The 21,324-nt window shown below is 50.2% G+C and overlaps 1 protein-coding gene and 1 long non-coding RNA gene across 3 annotated transcripts in view; both read right to left on the bottom strand.

The window, feature by feature from the left end:
• Positions 1-21,324, bottom strand: part of LOC308595938 — an 82,862-nt gene that overhangs the window by 47,043 nt on the left and 14,495 nt on the right. The window lies entirely within an intron of this gene.
• Positions 1-21,324, bottom strand: part of LOC308595596 (uncharacterized protein) — a 42,370-nt gene that overhangs the window by 18,649 nt on the left and 2,397 nt on the right. The gene's annotated exons all lie outside the window — the stretch shown is intronic.

Consider the following 21,324-nt stretch of genomic DNA (forward strand, 5'->3'; position numbering starts at 1 on the left):
ATGTACGCAACAACAGCAGCAAGAATACTCATTGCAAAGCACTGGAAGACACAGGATTTGCCCACACTAGAAGAATGGCAGGTGCAACTGATAGGCTACATGGAATTGGCTGAAATGACTGGCAGAATTCGAGACCTGGGAGAAGAGACGGTGGAAGAGGATTGGAAAAAATTTAAAGACTACCGTATTTTTTGCCCCATAAGACGCACCGGCCCATAAGACGCACCTAGATTTTTTGGGGGGAAATAAAGGAAAAAAAATTATTTCCCCCCAGGTGCGCTGCGCTACACCAGGAGCTTGGGGCATGCGGAGCTCAGCGCGCCCCAAGCTTCTGCGTGCCGGCAAGGTCTCCGCTAGCGTGGGAGAGCCGGGCGCCTGTCCCAGGGCTAGCGGACCGCTGCGCTAATCCAGAAGCTTGGGGCGAGCTGAGGTCAGCGCGCCCCAAGCTTCTGCGTGCCGGCAAGCAGTCCGCTAGCCCTGGGAGAGCCGCGGGGCTCTCCCAGGGCTAGCGGATCGCTGCGCTACACCAGGAGCTTGGGGTGTGCTGAGCTCAGCGCGCCCCAAGCTTCTAGGGGCGTGCAAGCAGTCCGCTGCCGCCCCAAGCCTCGCGCACCCGGCAGGAGGTCCCACCGGGTGCGCGAGGCTTGGGACGGCAGCACGCGAGGCTTGGGGCGGCAGCGGACTGCTTGCGCACACCTAGAAGCTTGGGGCGTGCTGAGCTCAGCGCGCCCCAAGCTTCTAGGTGCGCACAAGCAGTTCGCTAGCCTTGGGAGAGCCGCGGGGCTCTCCCAGGGCTAGCGGATCGCTGCGCTACACCAGGAGCTTGGGGTGTGCTAAGCTCAGCGCGCCCCAAGCTTCTAGGTGCGTGCAAGCAGTCCTCTGCCGCCCCAAGCCTCGCGCACCCGGTGGGACCTCCGGCCGGGAGCGCAAGTGTCAGAGCTGCTTGAAGATCCTAGCTCACAGAGGATCACGCTAGCCAGCGATCATTAAGTAAAAGTCTTTATTGAATTACAGTTTCCATTCTCACGCTGCTGCGCGCAAACTCTACGTCTAGTAGCTAGATCGGCGAAGCTCCGTCTGAGTCTCCGCCCCGTGTGCACCAACTTAATATCCTAGCCTTGCTCCACCTTTTCCGCCTGACTGTCCTCCTCTGGGTCCCTCTACCCCCCGGGGCTTCTTCCTTCCGGGATTCTTCTGACGCTGACCCGGACCCTCCTGCCTCCTTGCGCCGGGCTTTAGGACCTGGTTCCCTTTCGGGGCTGCTTACTGCGCCGCCTTCCTCTGCATTTGAACTTGGCGCGCGCGCCCAACCTTCCACTTTCCTCTTAACCGTTTCTTCGCTCCCCGATGGAGGTGTGGCCACTCCTGACTCATGCCCTCCCTCCTGTGGTGAGCTGCCAGCGCTTCCCCCCTGGCTCCCTTCCTCTTCCCTGCTTCCTGGCGGTGACGCTGGTCCCGATTTCCAGCTGCTCCCCCCTGAGTCCCCTCTGGCTCTATCTTCCTGGGGTGCCCCCCTAGACTCCCCCCTTGCCCTGGCCACTGGTGCTCCTTTCTGTGAATCCTCTGATTCACTGGAAAGACTAGGAGATCTCGGGTCGTCGTCATCACTCATCTTTTCTTCTGCCTCCTCCCCTTCGCTCTCTGTTTCCTCCCTTGCCCGTGCCTCTGCTCCTAAACCCCTGACATCCATCCCCCCCTCGAAGCCCCCCATTCCCCCCTCCCCTCCTTCCGGTGCTGGAGCTGGGGGCTGCTGTTGCAAAGGGACGAACGTCGGATATCGGTCGCTTCCCGTGGCGGGCCGCCATCTGAAGTCTTCCGGTTCTTCCTCCCTGCTCTCGTCGACGACGGTCACCTCCGCTTCCATCTCTGTGCCGCCGTGCTCGAAACCAGGGTCGTCCCCGAAAATGTCCATGTCCGTCTCTCCCTCACTTCCTCCTGGCGGCGTTGCTCGTCCTGAGCATTCCAGCCACTTTCTGCGGAACTGCTCCTCTGGCCTATCGTCCCACCAATACGAGGGTTCTGAGGCGGATCCCGAGGGTGACCCCTCCGGGGAACGGACGTCTCGTGTCGGTTCCTCGTCCGAGTCGAACCCCCGGAACGTGCTGGCCGAAAGCGTGGGCGTGAAAAGCCAGTCGTCGAAAAAGTCTGCTGGCATAGGTCTATGTGGGAAGAGGGCATGAAACTCGTCTTTGAGCAGAGGTTCGTCTAAGGCGTAGCCCGGCACCCAGCTGTTCGCACTGGCCGGGGTGCCCTCCTTGGCGAGAAAGTATTCTACCCCCTCTTCCCCCCATCTGGAGTCCAAAATCTCCGTGACTTCGTTGATGCGCTCCTTCTGTGCCACTCCCGCGTGCCCTGTTCTGTCTCTGGCCGGACTCGGCGCCGTTCCGGGTTCCTGGAACCTGTGCGGTGCCTTGTAGGGAGTGAGCACCGATCTGTGGAATACCGGATGCATTCTGGAACCCTCCGGAAGTGCCAGTCTGAAAGCTACCGGGTTGACCTGCTCTTCGACTTGGTAGGGCCCCAGTTGCTTATGCCCTAGTTTCTTCTTGGCCAACGACCTGGCCGGCACTGCGTGGGCTGCTAACCAAACCCAGTCTCCCACGTGGAGCTCCTCTCCAACCCTTCTGTGCTTGTCTGCTTGTACCTTGTATGCGTGCTTGGCCAGCTCCAGGTGGCGCCTCAGCTGATCGTGGACTTCCTGCAGCTCCGACGCGAACGCATCTGCTGTCTGCGGCTCCCCCTCCCCCATTCTTTCCAGTCCCGGGAAGGTTCTGGGGTGCCTCCCGTTGTTGGCGAAGAACGGCGTGACCCCCGTGGACACGTGCTTCGTGTTGTTGTAGGCGAACTCGGCAAGCGGCAGGTAATCCACCCACGTCGCAGGCTGTTGATTTGCATAACATCTCAGGTACTGCTGCATGATGGCATTGACCCGCTCCGCTTGCCCGTTGGTCTGCGGGTGTCTCGCCGACGCCAGGTTGATCTTGACGTTCAGGAAGCCCATCAGCTTCTGCCAGAAATTCGAGATGAACTGCCGCCCCCGGTCGGACAGAATAGACCGTGGCAGACCGTGAACCTTGAACACGTGGTCTATGAACAGTTTGGCGGTTTGCTCCGCCGTGGCCACCTTAGCACACGGAATGAAATGCGCCATCTTGGAAAACAGGTCCACCACCACCAGCACTGCCGTCTTGCCCCTTGAGCTGGGCAGATCCGTGACAAAGTCCAGGGCCACCCTTTCCCAAGGTTCGACCGGAGTTTGCAGCGGTTCCAACAGTCCGGCCGGCGGTTTGTGCACTGGTTTGGCCCTCTGGCAGGTATCACACCTCGCCACGTAGTCTGCGACCTCCCCTCTCATTCCAGGCCACCAGAAATCCCTGGCTACTAATTCCACCGTCTTCTCCTTGCCAAAGTGCCCGGCCGTGGGCGCGTCGTGCAACTGCTGCAGCACCTTGGCTCGAAGTTCGTCTCCCGGCACGTAGATGGCCCCTTTACGGATGAGCAATCCATCTCTTAGCTGGAAACCGTCGGCCGCTGCCTTGCCCCTTTGCACCTCTGCCATCTTTGCTTGTGCGAAGGAGTCCCCCTGCAACGCTCGTCGCACCGCCTCTAGGTCCACGGTCGCCGCGGCGCACGCCCACACTGTCGGTGCGAAGATGTGCATGGCGGCCGCTGGTGTTGCGTCCTCCAGATATTGTGGCTTACGGGAGAGAGCGTCTGCCATGATGTTGGTGTCCCCCGGGACATACTCTATTCGGAAGTCGAAGTTCGCAAAGAACTCAGCCCAACGTATCTGCCTCTGGTTCAGGAACTGTGCCGTGCGCCAGTGCTCTAGATTCTTGTGGTCCGTGCAAACCTGCACCGTGTGCTTGGCGCCGATCAGAAAGTGCCTCCACGCCTTGAACGCTGCGTGAATGGCCAGCAACTCCCTGTCCCATATGGTGTAGTTCTGCTCGGACTTGCTGAGCTTCCTGGAGTAAAACGCTCCCGGTCGCCACACCCCCTGCGGGTCTTTCTGCAGCAGGACCGCCCCCACGGCTCTGTCCGAAGCGTCTGTCTCCACCCTCATCGGCTTGCTGGGGTTGACATGAAGCAGCTGCTCTTCCGACGCGAAGAGACGCTTGAGTGCCTGAAAGGACTGCTCCGCCTGCTCTGTCCAAATGAACTTCTTTTTCTTGGAGCTAAGCGTGTCAGTGATGGCCGCCGTCTGCATCGCGAAGCCCTTGATAAACTTGCGATAGAAGTTCGCAAAGCCGACAAACCGTTGGACCTCCTTCCGGTTGCGCGGGCTCTTCCAATCCAACACCGCTCGAACCTTGGCGCTGTCCATGGCGAGCCCCTTGTCAGACAGCTTGTAGCCCAGAAAATCCACCTCCGGCACGTCAAATTGGCACTTCTCCAGCTTGGCGTAGAGCCTATGTTGCTTTAGCCTGCTCAGCACTTCCTTGACGTGTTTGTCATGCTCCTGCTGCGACTCCGAAAAGATCAGGATGTCATCTAAGAAACAGACGCACGTCTTGTAGAGAAGTCCCGCCAACACGTGATGCATAAATGCTTGAAAAACGTGGGAGCCATTTTGCAATCCAAAAGGCATAACTCTATATTCGTAGGTCCCCAGTGGCGTGAACATGGCTGTCTTCCACTCATCACCCTCCCGCATGCGAATGAGGTTGTACGCCCCCCGCAGGTCCAACTTGGTGAACACTCTGCCCTTCCGTACCTTTGCGAGGAGGTCGTCAATTCGGGGCATGGGGAAGTCCGATGGCCTAGTCACACTGTTCAAAATCCTGTAATCCACTACGAGTCTCTTTTGGGGCGTGTCCCGCTTCTTAACAAAGAATACGGGACTGCCCCCCACTGCCTTGGACTCCCGGATGAAGCCGCGCTGCAAATTATGATCAATGAACTCCTTGAGTTCTTGCAGTTCGTCCTCTGACATGGAATACAGTTTCCCTTTAGGCAGCGCCGCCCCCGGCAGCAGGTCAATTTTGCAGTCATATGGTCTGTGAGGGGGTAGCCTGTCTGCCTCCTTCTCGCAGAAAACTTCCAAAAATTCAGCGTACTTGTGGGGAATCGCTTGCAGCGCGCCTAGCAGCAGCTGTGACTCCTCTTCCTCTCCTTCCTGCCTGGGCACGATGCAGTGTTCAGCACAAAAGGAAGAGCCGAAGGTCAGCTGCCTCTGGTACCAAGCCATCGTTGGGCTGTGCTTGTCCAGCCAACTCATGCCCAATACAACGGGCGTGTCAGATAGTTGAGTGACGTTGAAGCTGATGATTTCTCTGTGATTCCCAAGTCGCATCACCATTGGTGGCGTCTGCTTCACCACTTGCCCCCCGAGCAGCTCCCTGCCATCCACCGTGACAACCTGCAGGGGCAGTGTGGCCGGCAGCAACTGCACAGCGTGCCTGTCGACAAAGTCCTGCCCTATAAAGTCCGCATTGCTGCCTGAGTCGATGGTGATTGGCACGTCTATGGTGATTCCATTGGGCAGCTGGAGAGATGCTGTGAGCCGCACTACTGGTTTGGGCGGGAGGGGGTTCACGGGCTGTAAAATCTCTGGGGACTGCGTCACTAACACGTCTGGCTGGGCCCCAGTGCCTCTTCCTCCAGCCAGACTGCGTCGTTTCCCTGCTGTGGTCCTCCTTGCTGCGTTGCTGCAGTCACCATTGCTGAGGCTGCAGTGAGCTTGTGGGGCCTCTGGGGACACTCTTTTGCCATATGCCCTGGTTCCTCACAGACGTAACACTTCCTGTTCCCTCTAGGAGGCTTCGCTTTCACTGCTGCCGGTGCTAGGGCTCTGGTTGCTGACTGAGCCCTTGCACCTCCAACCTCCATAGGTTCGGCTCCTCCTCCTGGCGGAGGCGTGGATTGCGCCCGCGCTGCTTCTCTGGGAAGGAAGGAGGGGCCCCCGGCTGGTTCGCGCCCTCCACGCCCTTCGTCCCTGCTCCACGGACGTCCTTCCAGCCTCACCCCCACTGCCAGTGCCCTCTGAACGACCTCCTGGGTGGTTCGGGGTCTCTCCCCCCTCGCGATCTCATCTTTAATCGAGTTGTGCAGCCCCTCCCAAAAGAGGTCTCTTACAGGGGCCGAATCTCTGTCCCATTCCAGGGCACTGACCAAGGCGAAAAAGCGGGCATGATACTGCCTGACGCTGGCCCTCCCTTGTCGCAGCCCATGCACCTCCTTCCGTGCAAGATCCACGTCAATACTTGATAAAAAGCACCCATCCATCGCTTTAATAAAGGCATCCGCATTCTGGAGCGCCGGATCCTTATCTCTCCATAAATTGCGTAGCCATGCTTTCGCATCCCCATGCAGATGGGACATGATGAACCCCACTCTCTCTTGTTCATCTCTAAAGTCTTTATGCAGCAGTTGCAGTGCGCACAGTACGTCGGCTCTAAAGTTGGGATACTGTTGCAGGTTCCCATCGAAGTGAGAGACTAGCCCGCCTGTCCGTCTCGCCAACCCAATTCCCTCCTGCCGGGGTGTCTGCTTTGTCAGCACGTCTAACCTGACCTGGAGATCCCTGCAGGCGGCAGCTGCCTCCTCCTCTCTCTTCCTGGATGCGAGAACCTCGGCGTTCAGTTGTGCCACTGCTTTTCTGAGGTCCTCTATCTGCTGCTCAGCCGTCATGTCGTCTGCCGTTCGTGAGCTCGCTAGTAGGCACCTGTTTCTCTCCCCTCCTCGAGGCTGTAGATGCCCACAATGGAGAGACGGAGCTTACTGTCAGAGCTGCTTGAAGATCCTAGCTCACAGAGGATCACGCTAGCCAGCGATCATTAAGTAAAAGTCTTTATTGAATTACAGTTTCCATTCTCACGCTGCTGCGCGCAAACTCTACGTCTAGTAGCTAGATCGGCGAAGCTCCGTCTGAGTCTCCGCCCCGTGTGCACCAACTTAATATCCTAGCCTTGCTCCACCTTTTCCGCCTGACTGTCCTCCTCTGGGTCCCTCTACCCCCCGGGGCTTCTTCCTTCCGGGATTCTTCTGACGCTGACCCGGACCCTCCTGCCTCCTTGCGCCGGGCTTTAGGACCTGGTTCCCTTTCGGGGCTGCTTACTGCGCCGCCTTCCTCTGCATTTGAACTTGGCGCGCGCGCCCAACCTTCCACTTTCCTCTTAACCGTTTCTTCGCTCCCCGATGGAGGTGTGGCCACTCCTGACTCATGCCCTCCCTCCTGTGGTGAGCTGCCAGCGCTTCCCCCCTGGCTCCCTTCCTCTTCCCTGCTTCCTGGCGGTGACGCTGGTCCCGATTTCCAGCTGCTCCCCCCTGAGTCCCCTCTGGCTTTATCTTCCTGGGGTGCCCCCCTAGACTCCCCCCTTGCCCTGGCCACTGGTGCTCCTTTCTGTGAATCCTCTGATTCACTGGAAAGACTAGGAGATCTCGGGTCGTCGTCATCACTCATCTTTTCTTCTGCCTCCTCCCCTTCGCTCTCTGTTTCCTCCCTTGCCCGTGCCTCTGCTCCTAAACCCCTGACAGCAAGGCTTGCAGGCATTCACCCCATAAGACGCACCCCGATTTCCCCTTCATTTTTGGAGGGGAAAAAGTGCGTCTTATGGGGCGAAAAATACGGTACTTACAAAAATATTACAAATTGTATGAATGTTAGGAGAATGAACAAATGAGAGTAACACGGCAGCAGTAAATTTAGTGTAAGACACATGAGAATAGGTGATGTATAAGGAAATAGAGAAATTTGAAGAAATATTATGTTCAAACTTAGCAGCTTACCGGTAATTTACGACAAAAACACTCTAAAGTCGGAATTGAATATTTGAGATTCATAAAATAAGAATAGAAGCAAGGTAACAAATTGCTGCATATAACTATATGATTGAGAACGCAGAGAAGGGTGATGCGAGGAAGTCTAAAGATTATGAAAATATGACTTAAGAATAACTCTATTCTATTTGTATTTTCTTTTCTTATTCTTACTTTTTCTTATAATTTTACTTTGATCTTTTTTGTTTGTTAACTGTTTGATGTTATCTTTGTTGTTTAAAAATTGCAATAAATATTTTATTTTAAAAAAAAATACAAGGGTGTGTGTGTTTACCATCTGACATTATCCCCTGGGTCCAAAACCCCTCTCCCCTCAGTCGCACAAGAACAACACACACATCGTATAAATACAAGAAAACACGGTCTCTGCATTTTATGAATGGGATTTACGGACTTTGTGTTTTATGAATGGGATTTATGAATAACTGAAGCTCACCAATCAAGAGCGCTATGCTTTGACAGCTAGCCAATGGGGGAATCCATAGACGGCTGAAACTGCCTCCAAACCGGCCATTCAGCTCAGCCTTTGCATGGTAGTCTCAGCGCCCTCCTGCTGCTTAGACTATGGGCAACGTATATTAAATGTAGCCGTTTTGGTTTCGATTGCCTAAAGTTGCTACACTGTTACAAAGATTGTGTCTGAATGTATCCTTTCAGCTTGACAGCTCAGGGCAAGATACCTAACTTTGCAAATTCATATAATATCCATTCTTTAACCAATTCTTCCCATTCCAACGCCATTTTAAGGTGAATTTAGGCTTCACCCTCCTCCATGACCCTCGAAGCGGATAGTCACGCAGGCCCTAAGAACAGGGCCTCCTGCCATAATCCCCTGAGCGCATAAAGCCCTGAGAGCAAGGATGTATGTCAATAGTTTTATTGTTCTCTGGGTGGTGGGTACTTGAGAGGTGTCCGGAGATGTATCTGATAGAAGGACGAACTGCTGAACTTGTGTAACCCTTTGATACCCCTCCCCACTTGTGACATACTAGTGAGGATGCTGCTCAAAATGTATTCTGGGTGGGGGGGGGAGTTAAAAAGGTTGATGTCATCCCAGGCTCGGGGTTCTTGCTCTGTGTGGGAATCTCTTGCACAACAATAAAGATCATGGTCTACTGATCGCTGGTTTGCTCCAGATTACAGTGGTTCCTCTAGTTACGAACTTAATTCGTTCCGGAGGTGGGTAACTCTTCAAGGTTAGCGGAGTTTAACTTCCTTCTTTCACTGACCTCACAGACTCATGGGGGACGAGATGGGCCCTCTCAACCCGGGATTTTCCTTATCACTGGCCATCACCCTCTGCAGGGAGGTGGGACCGATTCGGATGGTCCGCCCCTGCCACTTAATGGATCCAATTGGCTTCCAGAGAGTGGTAGGGGATGTTTTATCCCATGTTGATGGCCTTTCAGCTGATTCCCTGGTGGCCCGCTGGAATGCAGAGTTAACCAGGGCTATTGACTGTCTGGCTCCGAAGCGCCCTCTCCGATTGCATGGAGCCCTGACAGCCCCATGGTTTTCCCCGGAGCTGAGGGTGATGAAACAATCGTTGAGACGGCTAGAGTGCCGGTGGCAGAAAACTCATTCTGAATCAGACCGGACACGGGTTAGAGCTCAACGTCGAGCCTACCAAGTGGCAATGGTGACGGCGAAGCGGGCCTTCTTCGCCGCCTCCATTGCATCTGCAGAAAATAGCAGCAGGAGACTTTTTCAGGTGGTTCGCAATCTATCAGAACCACCTGTACCACTGGGGCCTGGTAGGGACCCCAAGATCTCCTGCAATGCTTTTGCAAAGTTTTTTGCAGATAAAATCGCTCAGATTCAGAAGGAGGTAGACACCACCGTGGGAGCAGGGCCGGGGCGGGAGAGTGCTGGAGCTCTGTCTGGTCCTGTTACATGGGATCAATTCCAATCTGTTACCTCCGAGGATGTGGACAGGCTGCTTGGACGTGTGAAACCAACCACCTGTCTCCTTGATCCTTGCCCATCCTGGCTGATAAAAGCTAGCCGGGAAGGGCTGGACGATGGGCTTCGTGGGGTGGTGAATGCTTCCCTCTGTGAGGGAGCCTTCCCAGACCCACTGAAAGAGGCGGTCATTAAACAGCTTTTTAAAAAAACATCTTTAGACCCGGCCAATTTGGCCAACTATCGCCCAGTCTCAAATCTGCCATTCTTGAGCAAGGTGATTGAGCGGGTGGTTGCTGAACAACTCCAAGCACGCCTGGAGGAAACGGACCATTTGGATCCCTTCCAATCCGGATTCAGGCCTCACCATGGGACTGAAACTGCCTTGGTCGCACTGGTTGATGATCTCCGGCGGGCTAGGGACAAAGGTGAGAGCTGTCTCCTAGTTCTGCTGGATCTCTCAGCGGCGTTTGATCCCATCAACCATAACATCCTTCTGGACCGTCTTGAGGGGCTGGGAGCTGGGGGCACTGATATACAGTGGTTCCACTCCTTCCTCCTGGGCCGTGTCCAGAAAGTGGTGGTGGGGGATGAGTGTTCAGACCCCTGGGCTCTCACTTGTGGGGTGCCTCAGGGTTCTGTCCTCTCCCCCATGCTTTTTAATATCTATATGAAGCCGCTGGGAGAGATCATCAGGGGGTTTGGACTGGGTGTTCATCAGTATGCAGATGACACCCAGCTCTACTTCTCCTTTAAATCAGAACCAGTGAAGGCGGTGAAGGTCCTGTGTGAGTGCCTGGAGGCGGTTGGAGGATGGATGGCGGCTAACAGATTGAGGTTGAATCCTGACAAGACAGAAGTACTGTTTCTGGGGGACAGGAGGTAGGCAGGTGTGGGGGATTCCCTGGTCTTGAATGGGGTAACCGTGCCCCTGAAGGACCAGGTGCGCAGCCTGGGAGTCATTTTGGACTCACAGCTGTCCATGGAGGCACAGGTTAACTCTGTCCAGGGCAGCTGTCTACCAGCTCCACCAGGTACGCAGGCTAAGACCCTACCTGCCCGCGAACTGTCTCGCCAGAGTGGGGCATGCTTTAGTTATCTTGGACTACTGCAACGTGCTCTACGTGCGGCTACCTTTGAAGGTGACCTGGAAACTGCAATTAATCCAGAATGCGGCAGCTAGACTGGTGACTGGGAGTGGCCGCCGGGACCACATAACACCAGTTCTTAGAGATCTGCATCGGCTCCCAGTACGTTTCCGAGCACAATTCAAAGTGTTGGTGCTGACCTTTAAAGCCCTAAACGGCCTCGGTCCTGTATACCTGAAGGAGCGTCTCCACCCCCATCATTCAGCCCGGACACTGAGATCCAGCGCCGAGGGCCTTCTGGCAGTTCCCTCGTTGCAAGAAGTGAGGCTACAGGGAACCAGACAGAGGGCCTTCTCGGTAGTGGTGCCCGCCCTATGGAACACCCTCCCATCAGATGTCAAAGAGATAAATAATTACCTGAGATTCAGAAGACATCTTAAGGCAGCCCTGTTCAGGGAAGTTTTTAATATGTAACGCTGTACTGTTTTTAACACTGATTGGGAGCCGCCCAGAGTGGCTGGGGAAACTCAGCCAGATGGGCGGGGTATAAATAATAAATTATTATTATTATTATATAGTATAGGGCTAAGTGCCCCTATTCCTCCAGCAGGAGTGATTGTGGGGATTCCATTCAGCTGTGCCGTTCCCAAATGGCAATTCTTCTCCAGCCATTGTGGGAGCAGACGGGCTGGAAGCTGAAGAGGTTTCCCTTTGAGTAGGCGTTGCTTCGCTTTCTGCTGACCTCAGTCTCTTGGATTGTGGCCAGCTTTCCTCTTCCATTTCCCTGAATGCTGACCAGTGTTGGATGTGTGGGGAAGCAAAATTCACCCCAGAACTTTTCTGCAGGCTTCCCTCTACAGCGCAGAAGGAGGGAGGGAGGGGGGAACACATACTAAGAAAGGGACAGTACTCTGAATGGAGAGGAGCAGAAAGCGGAGTCCCCTCAAGATCAGTATTGGGACCTGTGGCTTTTCAACTTGTTCATAAATGATCTAGAGTTAGGAGTTAGCAGGGAGGGGGCAAAGTTTGCTCATGGCAGCAAATTGTCCAGGGTTGTTCAAACAAAGAGAGATTGCAAGGAGCTCCAAAAGGACCTCTCCAAACGGGGTGAATGGGCAGAAAATACATTTCATTGTCAATGAGATTAAAATGATGCATGTTGGGACAAAAAACCAAACAACTGTTAATATCATGTACATGGTCATGGGGTCTGAACAGGGTTTCTTTGTGTGCTCTAGAACAGGGGAGATGGGAGCTGGTTGCAGCAGGAGGGGGAGTCTCCCTGGATGCTTCAGCAGCCGGCCTCCTCTGGGTCTCCTGGCCCCCTCCTCTCCCCTCTCTGAGCCTAAACTGCTCTCTGCCCCAGCCTCTTCCTGCTCACCAAACCCTGTTTCCTCCTCAGCTTGCAACACCTCCCCTCTCGTTCTGCTCCCTTTCCTCCCTCTTTCTGCTCACTGCCATCCCCCCACCAGTCCCCAGGATCTAAGCCTTCTTCCCTTGTAGGTCCCCCAACTGGTGCCTCCCCCCCCCTGCACCCAGCTGTTCCATGACAGCAAAAGCAGAAACAACAGGAAAAACAGTATGATAGCAGTATGAACTGTGGGCCTCTGGTAGGAAAACTCCCTAGCAGCATGACTGAATAAAAACTTCTGGGACTATGGAAAAATACTACCTTCCCCAAACCCCAGAATAAGGAGGAGCTCTAGGGTTGCCCCATGGGGTTCAAGAGTGAAGATGGGCCCATCAGGAGACTTCCCGGGTCCCTGCAGCCCCTCCATTCCCCTCTTGCAATTAGGCTTGGGGGGAAATCACCCATTAACTTACGGTATTATCAGTTTTCTTCAGAATGCTTAAGAGGCATGGGTGAAGTTTGGGTGAAGAAGCAGTGCTTGGAGATCATGCGATGGGGGGATGACAGAGTTTGGTGCAAAAACCGTCTTGCATGCTTGAGTAGAGCAACTCCAGGGCATGAGCCAAGTAGCAGCAGGGTAGGGGCCACGTGCAGAGCAAGTCCCACACTGAGGTCAGAAACACACAGAGAGGCAGCAGGACTTCTTCAGTAATAGTTTACTGAGCTTTCAAAGCATACAGTTCTCACTGGGTCCCCAGTGAGGCACAAAACTTGGCTCCTGAGGGCAAATCCAGTTTCAGCAATAGAAGAATACAGCACACAGGATATCCAAGTCAGGCACACAAACCGGCAGAAGGGAGCAAGGGAGGAAAGAGGCTGGAAGGACACAGGGCAATGGAGGTGTGTCCTGTCGCTTCGTGTCGTCTGGGAGGGAAGTCAGCAACTCGGCATCTGCAGGGGCTTCATGAAGAAAAGCTTTCTGCCGGCTGCTTCCAGGCAAATGAGCATCCCAAAAACACAAACTGTGATCTGTGGTGTGTTGCCATATCAATTGTTTTTGAAAAGTTATCACAATGTCGTCTAGAAACCGGTATAGGATGAGATTAATAGATCGCCCAGCCCTAATCCTAACTCACCACCAGAAATCCAGATTCACCAACTCCACCTCACTATCAAAAGGTACCTTACATCTAAAATTATACTCACTATTGTGAGACGTTACCTTCATTATTTCATTACTATACAATTTTACATATAAACACCAGAACATGACATGCTTTTAAGATGGATTTCCTGCTGAGTTGAGTTCATTGCTGTGAAGAAAAGAGTGGACTCTGAAAGGAACACGTTCCTCACTCTATACATCTAAATGGGTTCTCCCCTCTGAGTCCTTAGATATTCCTTAAACACTCCATTATAACTAAAGCACTTTCTGCAATCTTTCCCTTTAAACAGCTTCTCCTCTTTGAGGGTTGATGGGTTTGTAGGGTGTCAACTGTTAAAGTTCTTCCTGTCCATGAGTCTGTAGATGTAGGATTCCACTAGGACTGAACCTCTGTCTACTTGACATTTATAGGGTTTCTCTCATGTGGGAGTTTGTTGATGTAAACCAAGGGTTCCACTCGGACTGAAGCTCCTTCCAAACTCCATACATTTAAATGGTTTCTTCCCTGTGTGCCTGCTGATGTTTTCTAAGATTTCCCCTTTGACTGAAGTTTTTTCCACACTTCATGCATTTAAATGGTTTCTCCCCTGTGTGAGTCCGCTGATGTCTTCTAAAGCTTGCATTGAAACTGAAACTCTTTGTATTGGGAAAACTAGAAGTGAATATAAACACTAAAGCAGTTCTGATATTTGTGGATGCGGGGAAAGCTTTTGACAATATCTCTTGGAGTTTCATGAAGAAGAACCTACAGGGGATGGGGGTAGGCCAAGGTTTTGAAAATGGTATAGGTGCAATATACTCTGAACAAAAGGCTAAATTAATTGTAAATAATGTGGTGACGGAAGAATTTAAGATAGAAAAAGGGACACGACAGGGGTGCCCAATCTCCCCACTGCTTTTCATATCGGTCCTGGAGGTTCTGCTGAATATGATTAGAAGGGACTGGTTGGTTAAAGGTATACAGGTCGGAGCCAAACAGTACAAACTGAGAGCATTTGCAGATGACTTAGTATTGACGTTCCAGGAGCCAGAATCTAGTACTAAAAGGGTTTTAGAATTAATTCAAGAATTTGGTCAAGTGGCAGGATATAAACTGAACAAGCTAAAAACTAAGGTTTTAGAGAAAAATTGAACACCGATTGAAAGAGAGAGGTTTCAGAATGAGACAGGCCTGACTGTGGTTAAGAAAGTGAAATACTTGGGGATTAATATGACAGCCCAAAATGGTAACTTATTTAAAGATAATTATGAAACATGTTGGACAGAAGTGGAAAAAGATTTAGAAATTTGGTCAAATTTGAAGCTTTCACTGTTGCGTCATATTGCTCTGATAAAAATGAATGTATTGCCTAGAATGTTGTTTTTGTTTCAGACATTGCAAACTGTGGACAAGATGGACTGTTTCAAGAAGTGGCAGAGAGTTATCTCTAGATTTGTCTGGCAGGGCAAGAAGCCCAGAATAAAATTTAAGATATTAACTGATGCAAAGGAAAGAGGTGGATTTGCCCTGCCAGACTTTAAACTTTACTATGAATCAGCAGCTTTTTGCTGGTTGAAAGAATGGCTACTTCTTGAAAATACAGACATTTTGGATCCAGAAGGCTTTAACAACGTATTTGGATGGCATGCATATTTATGGTATGATAAGGTCAAAGCACATAAAGCATTCAAAAATCATATTGTCAGGAGAGCATTGTTTAATGTTTGGATAAGATACAAGGATTTATTGGAAAATAAAACCCCAAGGTGGTTGTCACTGATGGAAGCAAAAGCTCTGAAAAGGCTCAATATGGAGGCCAAATGGCCGAAATATTGGGAAATTTTGGAACAAGAAGGAGATAGACTGAAACTGCAGAGTTTTGAGAAATTAAAAAACAAAGTGTGAGACTGGCTTCATTATTATCAGATAATGGAGGCATATAATTTGGATAAGAAAATTGGCTTCCAGGTGGAAAAATCAAAATTAGAAACAGAACTGTTAGAACCCAAAACTAAGATTTTGTCAAAGATGTATAACTTGCTGTTGAAATGGAATACTCAGGATGAAACGGTGAAATCTGCTATGATTAAGTGGGCACAAGATGTTGGACATAATATTATGTTTGCTGACTGGGAACAGTTATGGACCACAGGTATGAAGTTTACGGCATGTAATGCCCTAAGAGAGAATCTTATGAAAATGATATACAGGTGGTACATGACCCCAGTCAAGCTTGCAAAAATTTATCATTTGCCCGATAATAAATGCTGGAAATGTAAAGAAACTGAAGGTACATTCTTTCACCTTTGGTGGAGGTGCCCAAGGATTAAGGCCTTCGGGGAAATGATATTTAATAAACTGAAAAAGGTATTTAAATATACCTTTCTGAAGAAACCAGAGGCCTTTCTCCTGGGTATGGTTGGCCAATTGGTGCCAAAGAAGGACAGAACTTTTTTTATGTACGCTACAACAGCAGCAAGAATACTCATTGCAAAGTATTGGAAGACACAAGAACTACCCACTTTGGAAGAATGGCAGATGAAGGTGATGGACTATATGGAACTGGCAGAAATGACTAGCAGAATCCGAGACCAGGGAGAAGAGTCAGTGGAAGAAGATTGGAAGAAATTTAAAGACTATCTACAGAAACATTGTAAAATTAATGAATGATAGAATGATGTTGGATAGCAATTAAGGGTTCCCAGCTGTAATGCTTTAAGAGAATATGAAAAAAGGGTTATAATTGGGTTAAAATCTAATGGTAAGCATTTGCTGAACCAATGAATTGAAGCGGAATACAAAAAAGGGAGGTATGAGGAGGTCCGGGAAATAAGCTAAAGGAAAATAAGTAATAGAAAATAGGTGTGTTTTTAACTGTTTTTATTTTGTATTTTTCTTTTTCTTTTTCATTTTTACGGTAATATTTCAAAAATCTTAATATATATTATATATATATAAAAAAAGAAAAGAAACTGAAGCTCTTTCCGCATTCCATGCATTCTTATGGTTTCTCCCCTGTGTGTGTCCGTTGATGTATATTGAGGTGTCCACTCTTACTGAAGCTCTTTCCACATTCCATACATTTAAATGTTTTCTCCCCTGTGTGAATCCGTTGATGTGTCTTAAGGTTTCCATTTCGACTGAAGCTCTTTCCGCACTCAATGCATTTAAATGGTTTCACCCTTTATGAGTACGTTGATGTGTTTTAAGGTCTCCATTCTGACTGAAGCTCTTTCCGCACTCAATGCATTTAAATGGTTTTCCCCCTGTGTGAGCCAGTTGATGTCTTCTAAGGCTTGCATTGAAACGGAAGCTCTTTCCACATTCCATGCATTAAATGGATTCTCCCCTTTGTGAGTCTGCTGGTGTAATTTAAGGTCTCCTTTTTGACTGAAGCTCTTCCCGCATGCCATACATTCATATGGTTTTCCCCTGCCTGTGTGAGTCTGTTGATGTGATCTAAGGCCTGCATTGAAACTGAAGCTCTTTCCACACTCAATACATTGAAATGGTTTCTCCCCTGTGTGAATCCGTTGATGTCTTCTAAGGTATCCACTATCACTAAAGCTCTTTCCGCACTCCCTACATTTAAAAGGTTTCTCCCCTGTATGAGACCGTTGATGATTTCTAAGGGGTGCACTCCGACTGAAACTCTTTCCACACTCCATACATTTATATGGTTTTTCACTCATGTGAGTCCGTTGATGTATTCTAAGTCCATCACTCTGACTGAAGCTCTTTCCACACTCCATACATTTATATGGTTTCTCCCCTGTGTGAGTCTGGTAATGTCTATTGAGGTGGCCACTCTGACTGAAGCTCTTTCCACACTCCATACATTTATATGGTTTCTCCCCTGTGTGAGTCTGGTGATGTTTATTGAGGTGTGCACTCTGACGGAAGCTCTTTCCGCACTCTATACATTGAAATGGTTTTTCACCCGTGTGAGTCTGTTGATGTGAACTTAAGTGTCCACTCCGACAGAAGCTTTTTCCACACTCCATACATTGAAATGGTTTCTCCCCTGTGTGAATCCGTTGATGTTTTCTAAGGTCTCCACTCTGACTGAAGCTCTTTCCGCACTCTATACATTTATATGGTTTCTCCCCTGTGTGAGACCGTTGATGTTTTCTAAGGTCTCCACTATCACTGAAGCTCTTTCCGCACTCTATACATTTATATGGTTTCTCCCCTGTGTGAGTCCGTTGGTGCATATTGCACTGCCCACTCTGAATGAAGCTCTTTCCACACTCCATACATTTATATGGTTTTTCACCAGTGTGACTTCGCTGGTGTAATTTAAGTTCTGCATTCCGCCTGAAGCTCTTCCCACACTCCATGCATTTAAAAGGTTTTTCACCCGTGTGAATCCGTAGGTGTGAACTTAACTGTCCACTCCGACAGAAGCTTTTTCCACACTCCATACATTTATATGGTTTCTCCCCTGTGTGAATCCGTTGATGATTTCTAAATTCTCCACTCCAACTAAAGCTCTTTCCGCACTCTATACATTGATATGGTTTCTCCCCTGTGTGAATCCGCTGATGTTTTCTAAGGTCTCTACTATCACTAAAGCTCTTTCCGCACTCTATACATTGATATGGTTTCTCCCCTGTGTGAGTCCGTAGATGTGAACTTAAGTGTCCATTCTGACGGAAGCTTTTCCCGCACTCCATGCATTTAAATGGTTTTCCCCCTGTGTGAGTCCGCTGATGTATATTGAGGAATCCTCTCTGACTGAAGTTCTTCCACACTCCCTGCATTGTAATCCTTTCTTGTAAATGTAAATCCACTGATGTGTTCTAAGTTTTCCACTATCAGCGAAACGTTTCCGAAACACCATACTTTTAAATGGTTTCCCCTCTCGGAATCATTGATGTGAGCTATGTGTCCTCATTCAATGAAGCATATCCCACATTTCACACATTTTAATTTCTATTCCTCATGAAACGAAAGGTGCCCCATTCCTTGGAATTCTGAATGTCTTCTCCATCACCTTCTGCAGAGTGGGAGGAAAGGAAATCCTGTTTGGGTTTCAAGGAAGAGAACAAAGGGAAAGAGAGCACATCAAGCTCCATTAGCCCATTCTCTTATTTCAACATCTCCTACATTCTCCACTGTCCTACCCATGTTCCCAATTTTTTGGAAATGAAAAAGCAATGTCATCAAATGATAGTAATGCATCACCACCTTTCATAATCCTCAATCATTGCTAATAAAGCAGCAGCATCTTGGAATACAGCCTTTTCAAATCAATTGTTTCCTCACAGAAAGGCAGCTGCTCTCTGTCCGTGAACAGGCCCTCTCTTTCTCTGGTTCATCATTCCTTTGGACATTCCCCATCCTCTTCATCATAATCCTCCATCCACCTCTAGATCTTCATGAATCACCTGCACAGTCCCATTGGCCTCAGGAGGTCCATGTGGACCATTATGTGAGGCCCAGGTCTACATCTTCTCCAGGGACTGTGGTCTGGGTCAGTCAGAGAACTAGTGACAAGGCTTGGTGCTTGGGGTCAGCTGAATGGGTGCTCAGGGAAGTTCCTGTTCTTGGAGATGGACCTCCATCTACATGCCTCAGATTGCATGGAGAGAGCAGGAGAAGCAGAAGAAAAGCAGCTGGCACATCGGAATCCCAGATCCCCACTGCGCCTTATAATAATGATGGGCTGCCTGATCTCGAGCCCATCCTAAAGTGACACTGAAAAAGCTGCATATTAAAGGCAAATGGATAACTGTACTAGTGAAAACTTCTACCTTGAATATATAGTGTTGAATTATTTAAGGCCTGAAGTTGTGTTATTTCTAGAGACATGAATTCATTCTTCTTCTGTCTCAAATACAGCTATTATATGATGTCATGAGGTGTCATGGGAGCGGTAGTACCTTTGGTGGTCCCCACCCTGCATTCAGCTCTCACCTGTGCCTTCCAGAAGCTGTCAGGATGAATCAGGGGCCACAATCCCAGGAATGGCTTCAACCGGCTGGCAAAACCAGGTGAGGATAGCTGATGGGTCTCAAATCCTTGGGGCGCTGGGCAATTCTGCTGCACCTGAAGTCAAGCCCTGGTGGATGGAGAGGATGAGAAGAACAGTGAATCCCACAGTCTAGAAGGCTGATTCTTCCCGTGCGGAAGAGGAAAATGAAGGGCAGATGGGATCGTCAACGGGGGAAGGAAGCCCATCGAGAAGAAAAACTCTGCTCCTAAACCTTCACTGCCTCGTGAGTTATGTTCAGGAGAAGAAAAGGCTATGGAGGGAAACCCACACAAATCCAGAGTGGAGTCTCTAAGACGGTTGGATGGTGTCCTGCACACCTTCTTCTTTCAACTCCTGCAGCCAAGCTGGTGCCAAACATACTGCTCTGCTTTCCTTGGGACCATATAAGCAAGGCTGAGAAGGGGGTCTTGTTGTCTAGGCAGCCCAGGACCCCCAAACACCCTGCCCAGGCTGGCAGTGCTACAAGCACAGCAGTTTCAAGGGGGGAGATGGGCTCAGAGCTGTGTATCAAAGTCTCTCCGATGTGGAACAAGGGAAACAGAAACAAAATTTACATCATAAAGGCAAAGGTAAAGAGACCACTGACCATTAGGTTCACTCGTGACCGACTGTGGGGTTGCGGCGCTCATCTCGCTTTATTGGCTGAGGGAGCCAGCAGCATACAGCTTCCGAGTCATGTGGCCAGCATGAGTGAGCCGCTTCTGGCGAACCAGAGCAGCGCATGGAAACGCCATTTACCTTCCTGCCGGAGTGGTACCTATTTATCTACCTGCACTTTGACGTGCTTTCGAACTGCTAGGTTGGCAGGAGCAGGGACCGAGCAATGGGAGCTCACCCTGTCACGGGGATTCGAACCGCTGACCTTCTGATTGGCAAGTCCTATGCTCTGTGGTTTAGCCCACAGCGCCACCCGGATCCCATATTTACATCATACGGCACTGTAAAAGTATTCAAAATATTTGTTTTTCGAAGAAAAGACCACAGTGTATCAGGTGGGCCCTTGAAAGCTAATAAACGTATTGTGGCTGGAAGTTTTGGGGGTGCAGGAAATCTCCTGCCGCCATGATCCTTCCAATGGGGATTCAGGCCTCATCATGGGACTGAAATTGCCCTGGTTGTGCTGGTTGATGATCTCCAACGGGCCAGAGGTTGAGGGGGAAGCTGTTTCCTGGTTCTGCTGGATCTTTCAGCGGCTTTGGAGACCTTTGGCCATGGTGTCCTTCTGGACCCTCTAGGGGAGCTGGGGGCCCTGCTATGCAGTGGTTCCCCTCCTTCCTCCTGGGCTGTGTCCAGAGAGTGGTGTTGGGGGGTGAGTGTTCAGACCCCTGGATGCTTACTTGTGGGCTGCCCCAGGACTCCATTCTCTCCCCCATGCTTTTTACTATCTATATGCAGCCACTGGGAGAGATCATCAGGGGGTTTGGGCTGGGTGTTCACCAGTATGTGGATGATGCCCAGCTCTTCCTCTCTTTTAAATTGGAACTAGTGAGGATGGTGAATGCCCTGTGTGTCTGTTTGGAGGTGGTTGGAGGATGGATGGCGGCTAACACATTGAGGTTGAATCCTGACAAGTCAGAAATACTGTCCCTGGGGGAGGGTGGGAGCCTTCCTGGTCCTGATGGGGTAACTGTGCCCCTGAAGGACCGGGTGTGCAGCCTGGGGGTCACCGCCTTCTGGGATCCATTTGTGAACAGAATGTGTGAGTCAACTCTTTTTATACTTTTATAGAAGACTGTGTCGTGTCTATCTTTTTATGAGGGACTAAAGTGGAAATTACCAAGGAATCTTATTTTAGAGGCTTTAGCGAGCCTGAGCAAAGGCATCCGCTGTAAGTTTAAAAGGGAGAATGTTACTCTGCTAAATTGTACAGGCATAGAAAAGTAAGGATCTAAGTACAGCGATAATTCCTAACCTATCGGTTCAAGAAGGTTCTGTTAGTTTTACTCTGCATGATTCAAAGCTGGTGTTTTCTCTAGATCATGGGGAGGCAAACTAAGGCCTGGGGGTATAAATGTGATGATGATGATGATGATGATGATGATGATGATGATGATGATG

This window comes from Podarcis bocagei (genome assembly GCF_964188305.1).
Source record: "Podarcis bocagei genome assembly, chromosome: 10".
NCBI classification, from domain to species: Eukaryota; Metazoa; Chordata; class Lepidosauria; order Squamata; family Lacertidae; genus Podarcis; species Podarcis bocagei.